The sequence below is a fragment of the Apteryx mantelli genome, chromosome 4, assembly GCF_036417845.1.
Source record: "Apteryx mantelli isolate bAptMan1 chromosome 4, bAptMan1.hap1, whole genome shotgun sequence".
NCBI lineage: Eukaryota > Metazoa > Chordata > Aves > Apterygiformes > Apterygidae > Apteryx > Apteryx mantelli.
This window is the reverse complement of record NC_089981.1, coordinates 29,295,655-29,314,251: the sequence shown is the minus strand read 5'-3', so window position 1 is coordinate 29,314,251 and position 18,597 is coordinate 29,295,655. Positions and strand designations below refer to the sequence as shown.

Below are 18,597 nucleotides of genomic sequence, written 5' to 3'. Positions count from 1 at the left end.
ATGGACCCGCCGCCTCGCAGCGGCCGCCGGCGCGAAAGGAAGGGGAGCGCCAAAGGCCCGGATAGAGCTGCCCCCCGCCGTCGCCGCCGAGCGGCGCCCCGCCCGCGCGGCGCCCGCGCGGCGCCACGGGAGCTGTAGTCCGCGCGCCCAACGGCCGCCGCCGCGAGCGCCCAACGGCCGCCGCCGCGAGCGCCCAACGGCCGCCCGCCCGGCAAACCGGGGCGGCGGGCGGCCGCGGGCCTTGTAGGGGGCCGCGCCGCCGCCCCGCCCGCGGAGGGGCCGCGGCCCTTGCGCCGCTGCGGAGCAGGCTCGGTGCCCTGCGGGCCCGGGCTCTGGGGCCGCGCTCGCTTGCGGGGAGCTCCGCCGCTGACGGTCCTGCAGCGGCGGCTCCAGCGAAGGAAGAAAGCCCAAGCTCGGCATTTAACAGTTTGCTCATGTTAAGATTAAGCAAGAACAGTTGTTTTTACCGAAAATGCCCCTCGCATCGCGTACGCTCTGCGTGCACACTATTTCTGAGTGACTTGGGTGAGTTGTGAGGAAAAAGGGACGCGTGGAGGCACAGGTCTCCTTTGAAGGTATGTGCGCAGGATACAAACAGTTTTTAAGCATTTGGGAAAATCTGGCATTTTGTTCTGCTAGTTTTAACAAAAATACAGAAAAAGCCCTGTTAAGATCACGAAGATGTGTCATATATTATGAGAAAAATCAGTAGAAACAGAACCATGATTTCCAGAGGGGTTGAATTGGTCAGGAAATTAGAAATGGACTACTTAAACTGTTCCTCCGTGGGTCACTTCTGCAGCCTTTATACTGCAAGCATTTAGGCACTGAACTAATTTTACTTACATGAGTAGTCACTATTAAATAAGTAAAACTATTTATGTAAATAAGTTATGTGCATAGCTGTTTGTAAAACTGGTAGTATACAAAGTCATTAATATATTATTTGCAGGATGACATTCAGCGATATACTTGAAAATTTTATTGTTAATTTTGTGAGAAGAGTTTATTGGACAGTTAGATAATACAGTCAAGGAAAAAAGAACATTCACTAGAAGCTCATCCTGCAACAGCTCTCAAGTGAAGGCACACTTATTTATAAGAAACTGTATATAAAATAGAGAAGCAGAAATGCAGATATAGATAGGAATTAACATACATTAAAAGTGATACAATTTAGAAAATTGATAAAGAACACTATTGCTATATTAGTTAAGTTAAACAGCTTCAGGAAACACAGCAGTAAAACTTGATTGTCTTTATTGTCCCAGCATGCTAGTGCTCTTCCAAACATTTCCCGAACATGGAGCTAGCATGGGCCAGGGGCCGTTCCCAGAATGTATTCTGGATGTAGTAAGCCTGCTTTTGAAAGCCATCCTCTCTCTCAGTTGGCCTCAGTCCCAGAGAATGGCCTAAATCTGGGTAACTGGTACCATCTCAGCCAGCAAAATTTGCATTAGTCAGGTTTATCTAGAGTGTCCTTTGTATATGAAACAGCTTAATGGAGTTTCTGTCATATGTAACTTTTCCGTGATTGTTGCTGGACTGATTTCACAGTTTCTCTTATTACTAGTTTTATTTACATAATGCTAAAAACTTCTACAATTTACACTATATAGATTATTTTTTATTGCAAGTATGAAAATGAGTGCCTCCTTTCTAAAACTAAACACTGAATGAATGTCTGGCTTTTGAAATAAGCTCAGAAAAAAACATACGTGACAACCAAATTTAGCAGACCCAAGTGGCAATCTAGCATCATTTCAGGACATAATGTCATACTCTTCTGTATGCTGCCCAGATCTGCAGTCACACTCCAACTTTGGATGTTGCCAAAAAATTAAATAAAGGTGAAATATTGTAGATTCAATATCAACACAAATGCTACAACAATTTTTTTCCATGCTTTTGTGTCACAGCACTGATAAAAAGATCAAATCTTTTCAGTGCTCGTTCTATGAAAAGAGCAAAGCAATAATGCCTCTAACTGGGGAAAACTTGCTTAGACTCTAAGCTGATCAACGACTTATGAAACAGAATACATCTTCTCTCTCTCAAAAAAAAAAAAACTCAAAGGACAAAGGGCTCATGATGCACTGGCTATATGTAATTCTTTGTCAGATATACAGATGTGAAATGCTGCAAAGACAAGATGCACAACAAGGCGCTAACTGTTGTTAGCAGAGATGCTGTGGTTACAAAAGCTTATCACCAAAGCCGTTGCCATTTCTACACAAAAGTGAAGAGGACAAAAGATAATTTTGCAGAAGATTGTGAAAGTAATTGTCCAGAGTCTGAATATTCCTAAGTAGAAAATACTATATACGTCAAGGAATGTTTGCATTTCATCTTTGCTAGCACATAGAAGTAATTATAGTGACTAACCTCACAGCAGGATTAAATGCATAAATGGTTCACAGAAATTAATAAATACAAGATTCAGTCAGGATGGATATTTTTTGTGGTCTGGACACCAGCTCTAGAAGAAACATCCATAAGGATAACAGGGAATTTATCACAAATCCAAACAATTTGTTGATGGATTATGTTTGCCATGGGTAGCTTATTGTTAAAGAGGGATATGAAATAATAAGTATCAAAGAAAACACACATCCTAGCAGTTTGAGTGGAGCAGCCTAACAGATGACAACCAACATCAAAGTACAGGGAATTAGTGAGCTGTGGCATCCTAAACACTCAAATTTTATCAAGATTGAATGTACATGCTTCTGTCAGATGCCTTCTTTGTATAGTATTAGCACGACAAAAAAGAGACTTAAGCTTAGCTATCAGGGCAGAGCAATTGGTGAATACTTCAGCTAAAACAGCTTATGCAGTCACAGAAAGGGAAAAAATCTCCTACCAAAGCATAAGTAAATATCTTGCAAGATGCAACACATCATTTGATATAAAAATTCATTTTAAAAACAAAATTCAAATCACAGGGCTGTACAATGGAGAAAATTGTCCCTTAGGCCCCAGTCAGGCCTCATCAAATGCTTGGTCCCAGAATGGAAAAAAATGCATACATGCTACAGAGATTAGCCTGCTTGATAACGTTCTCTGATATGTGTGAATACTTGTAGATGACCAAAAAGTGCTATGATAGAACTGAACTTCTCAAATTATCTCATAAAAGATGGACTTGTTATGGTGCAAACATCATGTACAAATTACTCCTGAAGATACATATATTCTCATACATTGTCTTGGGTTTAGCAATCATGTCTTTTTCCCAGAAAGTTGGAGTGGTAACAAAGACAACATTCATCAGCTTTATTAAAGTGGCATATTCTCTTGGAGTTGATCACAAAGCATTGGCCTGTATGCCTTTCTGGGGTACAACTCTGTTTACAGTAAATGAAAAGCTAGAAACCAAAAAGCGTATATAAAGGGAGCACAGCTCCCAAAGATCTTGAGCCTAGAAAAGTTTGGGTGCTTTCACCAGATCTCTCTAAAAAAATCTGGAGAAATTTACATGCCATCTACATATTCTAAAAAATGTCATAACCGATAAATGCTGTTATCAGCTATTCTGTGCTGAAAGGGGTGATTTGACGTCAACCAGATAGACTCCAGCTATACAAACACAGTGTATTCCTTTATGAACAGCATGCAAAATATCAAACAGAAATTTGGAAAAAATCCCTGCAATGTGGACATACTTATCAGGTCCTACAAATCCAAAGGGAGTTTTACATTAAGTGAATGGCTGAATCACAAGCGCCCAAACCTATCTTGGAGCTACTTCTGCTAAATCAAAGATGATAATAAAAAGGAAGATGGCGTGCACAGAAATATTGTGCCAATATGCAAAGTTTGCAAATAGAATATTTATCCTCATATTAGTCATAGAAAAAAAAAAAGGTTAAATAGGATTCAGACATGAAATTATAAAATGAAATCAATGTTAACACAATTTGATGTAAAATAGTTATTATCAAACAAAGGTAATTAACTGTTTGATGAGTTTTCAAGTTTGGGTGATAAAATGGTGCAGAATAAATATAGACTTCCTTGCATTAAAAATATCATTGTAGGCTATAACCCTGAGTACACATTTAATGGATTAAGAACTGGCTAAATTACAGTTCTCAAAAAAAAAAAAAAAAAAGTGAAGAATGATTATTTAAAGGAACAGCTTCTATTGGATTTCTACTGGTATCACTAGCAGAGTCTTTGCTATTTGATACTTGAAGCAGTTTTGAAATAAATATAAAATCATTGCAGAGGAGTGTGAGGATGACACTAGATTAGCAAAATGGTCCCATATGAATGCAGCAAGGTGGTCACCTGAACAACAAACAAAATGCACTTTTTAATACAGCAAATGCAAAGTTAGGTATTTAAGAACAAAAAGTACAGGCAGGTTCCTCTAGACTGAAAGGATTGTCAGGGGTACAGTGGGCATTCAAACTGACATGAGCTCTCAGTATGATGTTGTAGCAAAAGACCTAATACGGTCTTTGAGTTGCAAACAGAGGTCTGAAAAGTGGGAGTAGGGAAGTGATTTGTCCCTTCCTCTGATTTTGGAGAGACAGATGCTGCATTACCAGAGCATAGCTCTAACATTTACATTTTTTAAGCATTTACAACCTGGGTTGCATAAAATAGCCACAAAAATTATCTGAGATGAAGAAAACAACCTTAAAGAGACATATTTGAAAAGTCCACATTTGGTTTAACATAAAGGTTGAGAGGTGTCTTGATTACTGTATATCACTAGTATTATGGTTAAATAAGGCAGAGATTTATTGGGCAATTTAAGGGAGGATCTTTCCTAGTGTCTCTGCTCTGATGTTGGGAGAGGATGATGCCATAGTGTGCCCACTGTGTGGTTGCACAACTCCTTTCAATCCTCCCTAGTTAGTTTGGAGTTGACTTTACCCCCAGGTTAAATTTTGCTCAAGTTTCATTTAGGATAAATAGAAAGAAGCCACTAAGTTCCTTCATGTAGCTGAATAGTTCCCCTCCCCATATTATTCCTCAAAAAAAAGGACAAATCACATCCCCAGCCAGATGGCAAGGCATGAGCAGATGCTAAACCTCATATTCAAACCAGTTTCCCAGGGGACAGAGATTGAAAACACAAGATTAGGTCATGAATCAGTGGAACTGGAGTGTCAGCGTATGTAAGTGGAACAGCAGGAGTGGAAATGCTGAGAGATGATGCAGCAGAGAAACACCACTCACTGTAACAGAGCCAGTGATATTAACGTCTTGAGTAAATGCCAAGAGATAGAGCTTTTATAGAGCTTTTAGGTCAAGGGCTTATAAAAAAAAAATTGAGCAGTGTGTTTAAAAATACTGTAATGTCTGATTCTCCTGAGTTCAGGAAAACTGGACTTCGAACATTTTTAAAATAAACCTCTTTTCAAAGGTACAAGACTCCATCGTCAATTTTTACTTTTAACAGAACTAACTCTGGGTAGCAAGCTGGGGAATAAAGAGTAACAGTATCTCCCAAGAAGAAAATGCTGGGTACTAAACAGCTCTTTCCTGAAGAAAGATGTAACAGGATCAAATATCTAACAGACAAAACTGGAGAATCATTGAAACAAATTCCCAGTGGAAGTAACCAGTTCTCTATCTCTTGATGTCTTCTGACTGAGACCAGATGCCATTCTAGAAGATATGTTTTAGTAAAAAACACAAGCTATGCTGTAGTCAAACCAACAAGATTAGAGTTTTAATAGCAAATACCTGGATAACACTTGAATTGTCAGTATATACAGGATGTCAGACTAGGTGGTGTGATCTTAAACTGCATGAAGGTTTGGTTTTTGCTATTGGCTTTTGAGCTGGATGTATCTAGAAGTGAAAGCTCCATTTCCACATTGTGGAAGTGCAGCTCACCCCGTTAGAGCCTGCTTCAGGTTCTGTGCAGCAGGCAGTGGAGCAAGACTGTCTGTAGCCACAGCAGTTCATCTCCTCCTACCTCATGTACTGTTTTCCAGCTTCTATAAATCATGCACCTATGCTTTGAACTTCCTTTCGTTGCCATGTGGAAGATCTGCTCTGTTACTCTAACTACCCCAGCCAAGCTATGCAAAAAATGCACAGTAACCAAATCTACTTCCCTCCATGTGGGGAAGATGAAACAGCGAGGCAGTTTCAGATAGGCCTCAGTGGCACAAAGAAACAGAAAATGAAAGGTCACACTCTAGAAAATAGTGAATTCTATGCAAAAGCATTGAATTACATGGCCATTAGGAAAAATGCCAACTTACAAAGCTGCAGAATGGTGGATCTGTGGTGCCCAGGGATAAGCAGGAGATAAGACCAGCTACTTGTGAAAACTGGTAAGATGGCACTAACAGTTTATGCTCTTTTCATGTTTTTAATTCATTTCCACAACCATAACAGTTAGAAATGTATCTATTGTGTATTGAAAGGAATGTATTGTATTATTTTGAAAAGTCATACTGAAGATCACAGAATTGTTGCAAGTGAATACAATATGTCCTCAGAATGACTGAGATCACTGTGCTCTTCAAAAATGTTTCCTCTTTATATCCATTATAGGCATGGTTTACTTTATTTTTGCAAGAAAACCAGTATGCCTTGTCTTTTCCTTACCTTTCCTTAATTAGGACCCCACGGGCATCCCATTTTTTGTGACTGCACCTAAAATGGACACCCATGGATCAAATGAAATGTAGACTTTAAATTTTGAGGAAGCAAATTTCTAGAAAACCTAAGTATAGAGGATGTGAATCCATGAGTTATTAGTGTTAAAGTGAAATCTGATTTTAAAATACAGGCTTTCTGTTGTAGTTTTTATGACTAGACATAGCAATAAACTGAAATTGTTCAGGAATAACTGTGATAATGTTCAAGCTGGAGAACATGCAAAAAGTCTGAATCTTCGTAAGAGTAAAAAAATACATTTCAGCTATTACTATAGTGGTATTATTAGTAATATGTGGTGAACTGAGGCTTAAATAAGCTATATGTAAATTTAACAAAATATAATATTTCTGTCTATTTAATAAGACAGGTCAAGTTAGTCCAGTTTAGAATAATTTTAGTTTTTATAATCATATCCTGCTTCCATTGATATTGATTAAATTACAGTGATACAGTATATCAGGAGTAGGATTTTATTATATTAAAAATTCTCTCAGCATTTAGGAGAAACTTTTCATTTGCAAAAAACTGCATACGTACATTAATAATTTTAGTAATTTAGTAATGTAACATTCAGTTTGTTGAACAGTTCTGGTCTGTACAGTTGTAAGTGGTTCCCTCAGTGCACATGGCTGCTTGGGAAACCTCCTGGCAGGGCCCCCGCCAGCAGGTACAGCTGCCTGTAAAGCACCCCGCATGCTGGCACTGCGGGACCCTTGGGGGCATCATGACTGTGCCCAAGAAGTCCCTGATGTTCTCGCACTGCCCACACGCCTCGCCATCAATTGCCAACACTGCTTCTAGGGAATGCTTTTTTTCTACAAACCGGATCAGTGCATTGGGAAGCTTTGTTTCCTCTCAGGATCTTAAATTGTCAGTAGCTATTTAGACTATACAGAGTTTTCCACAAATGGTGAGCAGCACTGACATAATCAGTAGCGTGAGGATGTATACGAGAGGGGAGAGGAGAAAAAGATGACTATGCAGGCAGCAAAAAGAGAGAAAGATGGAAAAAAGAAAATAGAGGTGGAGAAGAAGTGATGTATTAAGAGAAGGTATAAGAAATAAGGTAGAGGCAAAAGGGATGAAACTGAAAAAACAAAGTTGAAGAAATCTGTTATGACTATTATGCAACTTAAATGATCTCAAATGGCTGTGGTAACATTCATCTAAGCATGAGAAATTAATAACTATGATCAACTGCTACTGATGACCGCTGCCTTATTTTCATGAATTCATCCATTTTGGATTCATTATGTATTTATTCAAAAAAGAAAATATACATATTTTTTGGCATAGTATGATATACTTTTTTTTTCCTTCTCCATCTTTTCAGATCTACCTTTATTTCTATCCTTTCTAAACTTTAGGAGATAGTTATGTATACAACTAAGTCAATATAATAAGTATAGTGTCATTTTTTAATAAAAACCTAAGTTGACACTCTTAAAAGTTTCCTGTTTAATCTTCACAAATAACAAGTTCAAGATGACAGTCCAATGCCAAGACAGATATGCTTAAAATCCATTTTAAGCTGAATTTTTCAGATTAAAATTTAGGCCAGGCAGTTAGGTATGTTCTTTCTACTTCCCTCCCGATTTGATATATATACTTTTGTTTGTTTGTTTTAGAAAAGTAAACTGAATGGAATGTACAGTTATCAGATAGATGAGTATTGTTGGAGAACAGGTAAAATAATATCAAAGCAGGTAGATAGAAGAGAAGCCTTTCATTCAGGAAAACTGGAAATTCAATTTTGTTCCTGTATGGAATATGCAGTCGAAAACAAAGGCCCCATGCAAAGCTGATGAAGAATCTGAGCTACATGGCCAAATGCATTTCTTTGGGTCTGAACTGAAATAAAGGAGACTGACTGTTGCTTGGTGAATTCTCTGTCTGAGAGAAAAATTGCTATTAAAGTATAATAAGCGCATCAAAGAAATATGCGGATACAGGCAGGGAGGCACTTACAGCTGACTGGAAAAAAAACTAAGATATAGAGAGCTTGTGAGCAAAAGATAAGCCAGAAAGTTGCTTACAAGTTCTAAAAGAAATGTATTATCACTTTCTATTTGATTCTAGCTAAACTAAGTGAAGCAAGACTTTAGATACATATTTTTAAAATAAATAGGATTTCATGAAAGTACCTCAGACTCTCCTAATATACCTTGATTCTGGCTTGCCAGGACTCTCTCTTGTACTCCGGGCCTTTCCTGAGCAAAGTTCCTTGCTTGAGAACATGAAGTGGATTCTCGTTTATATTTCTGCTGGGGTAACAATACAAAATAAAGAATTACTACAGCTGAATCAAGCTGAAAGTTTATTAAAATATTTGCATGAAATTATATCACCAGTGTAGCAAGTCATTCCACATTAAAAAATGCTGGTTCAGCAACAATAAGGTTTCTACATAATGACATATCAGAATAATGACATATCAGTTTTTTGAGTTCTTATAAAACAGCTTATCAGTGTTTCTGTGGATTCCTTTTATTTTCTCTCTATCTTGCTTATTGAGAAATTATTACATCATATTAATTAATAGCAAGTCTTATACAAGCATCTGACATTTCTTTTCTGCAATCATTGGTTTTAGTCTATTTTATTGTGGGAAGTGGGCCAAAAAGCTGATCCTCTAGTCTGTTCATAGGCAAAAAGGAACTAGTATCATACGTAGTAGAAAAAGCGTGTGAATGTCCTTATCACAGACATTTGTAGATCTGGCTTTCTGCCTTCAGCCAAGCGATTCAACAGGAAACTTGTCTAGGACTGGATGCATAATATTCAAGATTAGAATGATGAGGTTTCCTGCAAGGGACTGCCTTAGGTAAAAACAGTGTATACTTATCAGCCCATCCCCATTTAATCGCTAATCCTGATTAACAACTGACTCTGTGATGCTCGTTATTACAATAGTGCTATCAGTCATATTATAGCTTTTTCAATTAATTTAATAATTTCCCATAGGAATACATGTATAGCAATTCATTCCACAGAATGTTGGCAGATTTTCTAAAATGTTTCAGTTAAACACGTTCTGACCCCTTTGATGTTGCCCTGAATTTTAATTATTTGCTGTCGCAGAATTCTGGTTTAATGATGACCTGAATATATTTCTTAAAAAGTAACTACGTGTGAGGTTGCAAATAGCAAGGATGAAAGGTTTTTCATTATGCATTGGTTATCGGCCCATTTGTTATGATTGGTTAGTTCCTGGAACAGCTTAGACCTTAAAGGCCACATCAGGAGAAGTACTGAGCACTCTCACTGCAGATTTTTTGTATCTCACAGAAAAAGCAAAACAAAGGAAAATTTGACATGACATTCATGTATATTCTGATTAGACCATGCATTAGTGAAACACATTGGAAAAGGAAAAAAAAACATTCTACTAGCCTTTCCCCTCTGAATCTCAAATATATTCATGCAATTGAGCTGAAGGTTTCAGGGAATCCTTACATGGAAATATTAGCTTGGGAAATATTTAAATGTTTTTAACTTTTCCACTGGAAGTTTTGGTTTTCTGGAAAAAGTAGTATCTGTTTTTCTTATCGTTCCCTTTTTCTTATCTTTCCCTCTTCTCTAATATGTTTCACTCTCCCACTGTACTGGAACACACTTCTCCATCTTTCTTTTCCCTGTTAGAATTTTTGTCCTAATCATTTTCTTCCCGAATCACATGTCTACCACTTTGTCATTTTTTTCCAACTCTTCTTCCACCTGGTTTTCACCTCTGGAGGTCCCTGATTTTTCTTCTCTTCTTCCTCTAGTATAGAAGAAATCTTTAGTCAAGGTAGAAACTCTGACCTCTCTCTTCAGATCTTCTGAAGCTTCTGAGAACCTCAAGGAACACCTGGAAATAAAGCAAAGGAACAACCAATCTGCCAACTTCTGACGGCTGACCACCTTCCAGTGGTTCATTGACTACTGTGAGTAACTGCTGATCAGGCTATTTAAATCTGATAATTATTAATTCTGAAAAGTAATGGGCATTTAACTGGAGAGGAACTATTTTGATAATCTTTATTGAAGTTTCCATTGCAAGTTGGAAAAAATTGCAGAAATAAACCTTCAGCTACCTGACCTTACCATTTTTCTGCCGTATTTCAATACAGCACGTGCTTTTGACAGACCACTTTCTTTCCTGGGCAGGGGCACCACCTCTAGTTTAGTCCTTTTTGACCACTACATCCATTCTGTGGCCCACTGTTAGCAGGAGAAGGAGTCTCCATATTTGTATGACTGTATGATGAACTACATATCCCTCTCTTCATATCCCATATGTGTACACACTTTGCAGACCGATGCCTCTACTATGATCCTCTTGAGCAATGTAAACAATCTCTCAGAGCATGAGCAGTGAATGTCTTTGATCATCCAATGTGCAGCAATTTTGGGGTGCACTGGTGACTAGAATAGATTCAGTAGCAACATTAAAAGCAGCAGAATTTCAAGCTGATGATTTTATGAGGGCTGGAAGAGGGATGAGTAGCCTAGTGCCCCAGTCCTTCATAGCACTGCCTGGTATGGATATGCAAGGTCTTGTGTCACAGAGCATGCTGCTTCTGCCACCAGACCAGATCTGTGTTCCTCTGTGTGGCATAGCATTGTTTACCAAGGTATGTAGGTAAGAGAGAAAAGTATTCCTGGAGCATAAAACCCTAGGAACACAGTGTCTTATGGTACTGTGCTACACTGGGACATTCTGACCCTGGATTTCAGAGAAGTTGAGGTCAGAAGTCAGATGCTCAGCATTTCTGAAAAGCTCTATCTTTGTAATTTCTCCTTTGTCAGGAGTGGTTACCATAGCCTGGGTCCCATGTCTTAAGGTCATTCTGTTGTTTAGGTAATTAGTGAGAGACATGCAGACTACTACTTATAGAAAGTGTTAATTTTATGCTTTACTGGTCTGTTGTAAAAGTTCAAGATTATGTGCCTGTTTGGTAACTGTACTGCTGACTTGCTCATCCTTTTCCAAGCCAAACGTGTTTAACGCGTAACAGAAAAGGATTATTAAAACTGTAGTCAGAGTACAACATGGAAGATGATCACTGATAATTGGCCACATGACTGCAGTACCATTAGGAAACTGGCTGTTGACTTAGCCTTTCTGCTGGTAACCTGGTTCAGGGCTGGTGGCCCATTGTGTAAAGACCACATTCCAAGAGAGCTATAGAATAAATGAGGAAGCTGAACTGGTTTCTGTTCAGATTGCAACAAGTTCTCCTTCCTTTTTATCTTTCAGTGTTTCCTTTCTGGTTTGTATCTTACTAGTTGGAAGGTTTTTTTGATAAAGGTATTTTCCCCTTTAGCTTCTTTTTTTAGCTTTAGAGGATACAGCTAGGACCTCAGTTCAGGGCAAATCAGAATTAAAGAACCTTTCGTATGACAGCATAACCTGCTTAGCCTAGTTACAGTGAGAAAGGAAAATGCAAAAATGAAATGCCAATAGACAATTACAATGATCTGGCCTCTTGTCTACTTTTTAAAAACCTGGGAGCAAAGAGAGATCGCTCAGGTCTTGGCGAGTTCCAGATGGGTGGTTCCACTTGGGCCTATGTGGACTAGGGGAAAAAGCAGCTTAAAAACACCTGATTGCACTCTGTGACATTAATTTCTGCAATTACTCCAGCACATTAGACACTGTCAAAGCAACACACCCCAAGCCTGTGTTCAGTACTGGGAGATGGCATGAAGCTGGCTCTCCGGATGATCTCTGTGGGTTACCTTCATATGAACCCCAAGCTTTCCAGATAAGGCAGTGTTATGGCCCCATGTAGCTGGACAATGCAGTGGGGTTTATTGGGATCAACGACCTGGCTCACAAAAGGTGGCTGTAAATGATGGGAGTGAGATTGGATCAAATGAGCCACAGACAAAGGCTGTCTTAACAGGTATAAGAAGTCCCCGCTTCTGACTCCTTTTTTCTGCCATCGTACCATTCCCACTTTTACATTTGAACTCTGTGGCCATGCACTGAGCCAGTTTGGGAACTAGTCCATCAACAAATAAACCAGCAAAAAGAAACAACAAAAAAATTATTATTCAGTGAGATCAAAGGTCCCTGCTAAAGTTCCCTATTCAGCCCTCCCCCTTAAATTTATGTGCCCATGACAGAGCACATGAACAAGAAGTTAAAGGCCAGCCCCACAGTATATAACCAAAGCCTCAGTTTAACTCAGCTGAAACTCTAATTACCACATTTGTAGAGGCAGAATCTGTAAAAACAGTCTGAAAAGTATGTAATGTCATTAAAGGGAAATTAAAACAGATCTTTGATCAAATTAAAGACAGTGTTTTTATCAGCATGGAATAACTTAGATTTGGGAACTTTTGGCCTGCAGACAGGTATGTCCAACTATCTTCTGGCTGTAAATGGGAAGGGACCCTTGAAGGAACACATTCTTCCTCTGTAGGAGGAAATACCTGAATTTTTGGGTATGTTATCTTAAAACAATTATAAACTCAGCTGCAGACAGGATAGAAATTTGATCATTACATTTAATCCTAACCTAGCGTTAAATATGAATAATGGACTAATGGGTGTATCCCAGGATATTGGCACATACAGTCTCTACCCTGAAATTTATAAATGTGATAGTTGTCACAGGCAAAGGAATAAACACCAGGAGATTATACATACCTCAACTGCAGGCAGGTGCTGCGTGGCTCAAGTCTTGCGCAGCTGTTTTTCAGTCAAGCAAGTACCCTCCTTCTTGCAGCTCTGCATAGGCACTCTCTTCTTGTGCTGTATCCCAGTTATCTGTCCATGATTTGGAGCATTGTTCATGTTGGCCACCCCTTGCAGCACCCGGGGCCATGAGGCATGGGCTGTGCTGTGCTTCAGAAGTGCCTGCTGTGAGATCTGAAAAAGAAGACACTGAGCAAGAATAAGGCACTAGGAAGATTTTCTTGCTTTGGAAAGATTTTTACTTCCATTGCAACACACCTTAAAGAGCTGAAATTGGCTGAACTCTTTAACATATTTTCTGCCTGAGTCTGTTCCCAGAACTCAGATGCTGAAGGCTGGGCTAGAAGTTGGGATGAAGCAATTGGCAGGGTGAGGTGGAGCTGTTCAGCCCTCTTCCTGTTACAGATAGTAAGTTTTTTATTTCTGTCAGGAGAACACTTCAGATTCCTTACACTGTGATGAGAACTCCCTTCTTCTCTTGGTATTTTTAATATGAACCTCGTCTTCTTAGAGGGAGTGCTTCCTGAGTTTAAAAAAAGAATGGGTCTGAAGTAAGGTCTCTGAAGGTTGTCCTGCTTTTATGAGACCTGATGGGGCTTCCATGAGGCTTAGTTGGGATGGTGTAAGTTTATTGCAGGGTAGGTTTCTCTCTACAATTTGCAGCAGGACAAAATAGCCATTAATTCTTGCCTTCTTGCATTCGAATATAAGGTATGAGCAGACTAACCAGAAAAGCTTCTTTCCTTTTTTCTCATAGACCATTGGAGAATGCAGTAGAAAAAATGTAGGTGTCTATTTAAGGTGATCTGTGAACTATCAAAGAGGAACTAAAGAGCTGTATCAGAGCTGAGAATCTGGCCTTTATTTTTACCTTTTGGGATAGAAACATCATAACTATCTATTTTACTGTGTTTCTAGTTAATTAAGCAGTAATGAAAATATGTACATGCAACTAAAACCAGAAATTGCCTGACTTGTACTTAAAATGTATATAGAATTAACAAACATAGCTTCCATAAACAAACTACCAGGAGAGAAGCAAATCTGAACGTTTATGATTCCTGAGCTCAGACTCAACTGATTTTAATATTCGAAAGTTTTGCCCTCACTTGCTGTTTAATTCCTTTTTCAGCTCTTGCCCTTGAGCACTGATTTTTATGAATAAAAGCTTTCATTCACCTATGGGTCTGGCTCCAAGATATTTCTAATTCTTCATTCATATAACCAGAGCTATCCAGCTACAAATATGTGCTTATTTCTATTTATCTCACTTGTTGGTGACATTTTTCAATTCATTTTTATCAGTACATTCCATCCTAACTTTTCTTCCTGCTTCCTCACCAGTTATATCCTAAAACTCTTTACCATAACTAACAAAAATAGGAGGTATGAGCTCATCAGAATACACAAACCCCATTCTTTACAAAGGGCAAATGTTTATTTGATTTAAATTATAATTTGGATAGAATGACAATCACATAAATGCCAGAAGTTTAATTTCTAACATATATTGCTTATTTTACACAGTACTCCAAGCATTTTTAATTGCATCACAGCAAAACCATACTTAAGAAAACTGGGAGAAGTATACTCTTTAAGAATTCTTAACTTTGTTAAAGCTTGTTTATATACAAACATTGCACCCATATAGCTAGATTAATTTAGACGTGCTTTAATTACATTAATGACAGTTCCTTGGAAAGATGTTCATATACCATACTGATAGCGTCTTTAAACAAATAAGTTGAAGTTGGTAAAAAATATCAATAAAGCTGTACGAACCTAGGAGTAGTTTACCAGTTACATCAATAGAGTCATATACATGATTTTGTTGTCTTACTTGAAATCCTTCCCAAGCGATATAAATTACACTGTGGAAGGATCTTCTTCTAATACAAAAAGAACATCTCTACAACTTGGGGAATTACAATAATGTAACTCTATTAGTTAAGATTTATGCCCCAGATACAGGTTTCATAGGACTGTAAATCCTTTTTTAGCACATGCAGAGTTGGAATAAAAATGCAGCTGCCACGGAATACAAATTCCTCCTTTGACCTAAAATGGATCTGCTGGTATAAATTTGTTCAAAACTTTTGAAAAGGTAATCTTACTCCAGCAGACCTCTGGGTATTGCATGTATGCACTGCTTTACTGCAGACCTCCTGTAGCTGTCCCAGAATGACTGTGCCAGCTTCTTCTTTACGAGCCTCCTTCCACATCTGTGTTTCAAGAGCAGGGCCTGTGGCTACCCTACCTTCGGAGTTGGTTCAGGCAGTGTACTCTTTCTTTCCTTAGGATGCTTGTTGGATTTTCACCTTTCCTCCTTGCTTCCAAGCTACTTCTGTTCTAATCACCTCAGCACACAGCAGTGGGAGACAAGTTGGCGCCATGACTCTGCTGTGCCAAACCCAGAAGAGCCTGACTCAGAGATAATATGCTGAGTGCTCATAACCTTCAGACCCTGTCTGTCACAGTCTTAACTGGACCAAGGAGGAAATACTGGGAAGAAAGCACCTATGCAGAGTCCTTTTTCAGAAACATAAGGAATGCTGTGACCTATTGTGCCATCTCTGCCCGTTTCCATTGGAACAGTGCTCGGGCTCTGTGATGGCTCACAAGGGGCATGCGGGCAGCAGCGGGCACTCTGCGCCTGGCATGTTATCCAGCTGAACGGTAGAGCTGGCTCCCCCACCATTCTCCTTGGGACAGTCTCAGGTGATGACATGAGCTCTCTGGTGTTTTCTGCCTTTCGGGTTGTTACAGCTTCTTTTTGCAGCTTACTACCTCTTTGAGCTGTCAGCAAAGAAGCTCCCCATTCTGCTTCCAGCAAAACTAGCTGCATTATTCTAAAATGTAAATTGTTGGTCCAAACAGTAATTTCTTGCCGCATCTACATACCATAAAAATGCTAAAACAAGAACAATTCAGTTTTCTTTGCAGAGGTCAGAAAGAAGACAATAATATGGGAAATGATTCTAAATCTGCACTTCTCCCCCTCAGGAAATGATACCTGTGATTTATCTGTTGATTAATTCTCCTGTTTTTGTTAATGTTCAGCTAGAATCTCTCAGGAGCAGGATCGCTCTCAGTCTCTCCCCATCTCTCCTCTTGCTGACAATCCTCATGACTCACTCTACAACAGCATCGACAGTGTCAGTGACTCAGCTATGCGACACGTGCTCCATCAGTCAATCTAGGTGTGATTTTAAAAAAGAAGCAAATACAAGTTTTGTGTGCTGTGGGAAGACAGCTCTTTCAATTTGATAAAAATAAAATGTTCCATCCAACCACCCACAGAAGGAAGTGACTTCATATAGCTGACCACTTACCTACAATTACCCTAGTAATTGTCAATGTATTTTGTTTCTTTTGAGCAGGTTAAAAAAGGGTTTTACTTTTGGTGCTCACATATTTGAAAGATCTCTTACATTCCCAGCTTAAGGTATATTTCGCAAAAAACAACTCATGTAAAGCTCGTGGGTACTTGCCTAATTTGGTCTATAGGGATGGAAAGTGCTGTTCCCGCTGGCAAAGCCAGTGAGCAAGCTCCAACTGGAGACCAGAGCACTTTTGTCATTCTGTCTCTGCTGAACTAAGTGCTGTGCAGTATGCCTCCTGTATCAGGAGGTGTTTAGAAAGAAGCTCCAAGACAGAGGAGATTTTACACTGTAAAAAGCACAACTGAACTCTGCAATGAACTTTGAAGTTATATATTGTCGATAGGGGATACTTTATACATGAAGAGAGTAAATCTGTTTTCAGTCCACAGCTATCATTCTCAGCACCCTGTGGAGTGAAGTTGTTTCCAGAATTGCTGATCTTAAGCATGTGTCGAAAGGGTTGCCTTGATCACTCATTGAGTTCCAGTTAACAAATTCCTTTCTCCTTTGAACACTAAGAGATTCTCAAGCTGAGCGGTATTGTTTCTTTCTTTGCTTTCTTTTCATTAAAAGAACATAATTTAACCTTTTTTAATATAGGTTCTGAGTTATTTTATTTACAGAGTGATTCTTAAGGAACATACTCTTTGTATGTGAACTTTTTTCTTTGTGAACGCAGAGGTTCTACAGGTATTCGATGGTGTGGGCATTTTTGGAGGTGACTGTTTAACTTGTCAGCAGATATTAAACACCACTGACAGTTTCAAAGTTTTGTAAAAGAGCCAACACATTCACAACAGCAATATTCACCCGCCCCCCAAGAAACCAAGAACATCATAAAACAGACAGTCTAAGAGTCTTCTGATAATCTAGTCCAACAAATACCACTTATGCACTATAGTTCAACTTCAAAGTGATCTAGTTAATGAACCCTTGCATTTCGCACTGGCAGCAATTCAGAAAGCTAGAGCTCCGTAACACAGAGTCGGTTAGATTTATCTTCTCTCTTTTTAATGAGATACATACTAACACTGGGAGCTTACTGCAGAATCAGTGTCCTGGGAACCCTCTGCAGGCCATGCACTTGTGTTAAATAGGAGGTAAAAACATGGAGCAAATTTGTATTACTGTAATTATTTGTTGTATGTCTTATGGTAGTGTCTAGAACAATGGAAACTGTAGGAGGCTTTAGCAAGAGCCAGTTGTTAGATTAGGCAGTTTAGCCTGTGTTGTTAGGTTGCCTGCATTTATTTAGGTAATAAAGAGGGGCTACACAATACAAAGTGGTTTAGTTAGAAGTCAGACATCAACTGAAGTGGGCTCTGTCTGACTCCTTTGGTCTGAGTGATTATTGAACAACAAACATGTCAAACTGGTATTCATGCCCCACTGTACAAACGACTATACCAAAATAAAATAAAAGACAGCACTTGCTCCCAAGTGTTTAGAACCTGCTTGGTGGTGCTTAAACCACAGGCCGCATTTTATTTACCTCTTTTGGTATATGCTTTTTCTTCTCTGTTAAGGATGAGCTGGGATAAAATTTGCTGTATAACAGTAAACAGATTTATAATTTTACTTCCAACATTTTTCAGTTTAGTATCTATTCAATGTTATATCAAAAGTTATCCAGACAACAAAGAAGTCCCAGTGTTTGAATCATTTTACCCAGGGTACCAAAAGCAATGGGATAATCAAAGAGAGATGCTGAATATGATGTGCATTTACAATAGGGAAAAAAAGCTATCATGGTGTCAGCAATTCCCATCTCACTAATATGTACACTTTTCTGGTGGAAGGGCTTGAAAAAACAAAGCATTCTGTCATCTGGGAGCAATGCCCAGAGTAACAACTCCCCAGTCCTGACTGGCTCCATAGGGCTCTACCATTTCA

General features: G+C 39.0%; 2 long non-coding RNA genes across 3 annotated transcripts; one reads left to right on the top strand and one right to left on the bottom strand.

Moving 5' to 3' along the window:
- Positions 1–260: 260 nt before the first annotated feature.
- LOC106497142 (uncharacterized) lies at positions 261–17,304 on the top strand. Its single transcript, XR_001294763.2, has 3 exons — positions 261–575; positions 10,450–10,559; positions 16,382–17,304. It is a non-coding gene; the product is annotated as an uncharacterized lncRNA (long non-coding RNA).
- Positions 4,135–14,106, bottom strand: LOC106497143 (uncharacterized). Of its 2 annotated transcripts, XR_010884073.1 has the most exons (4): positions 13,274–14,106; positions 10,362–10,483; positions 8,798–8,897; positions 4,135–4,293 (listed from the first exon to the last, which is right to left on the bottom strand). It is a non-coding gene; the product is annotated as an uncharacterized lncRNA (long non-coding RNA). The 2 variants fall into 2 exon arrangements; XR_001294764.2 differs by lacking the exons at positions 4,135–4,293; positions 8,798–8,897 and having other exon boundaries at positions 8,938–10,483.
- Positions 17,305–18,597: the final 1,293 nt, after the last annotated feature.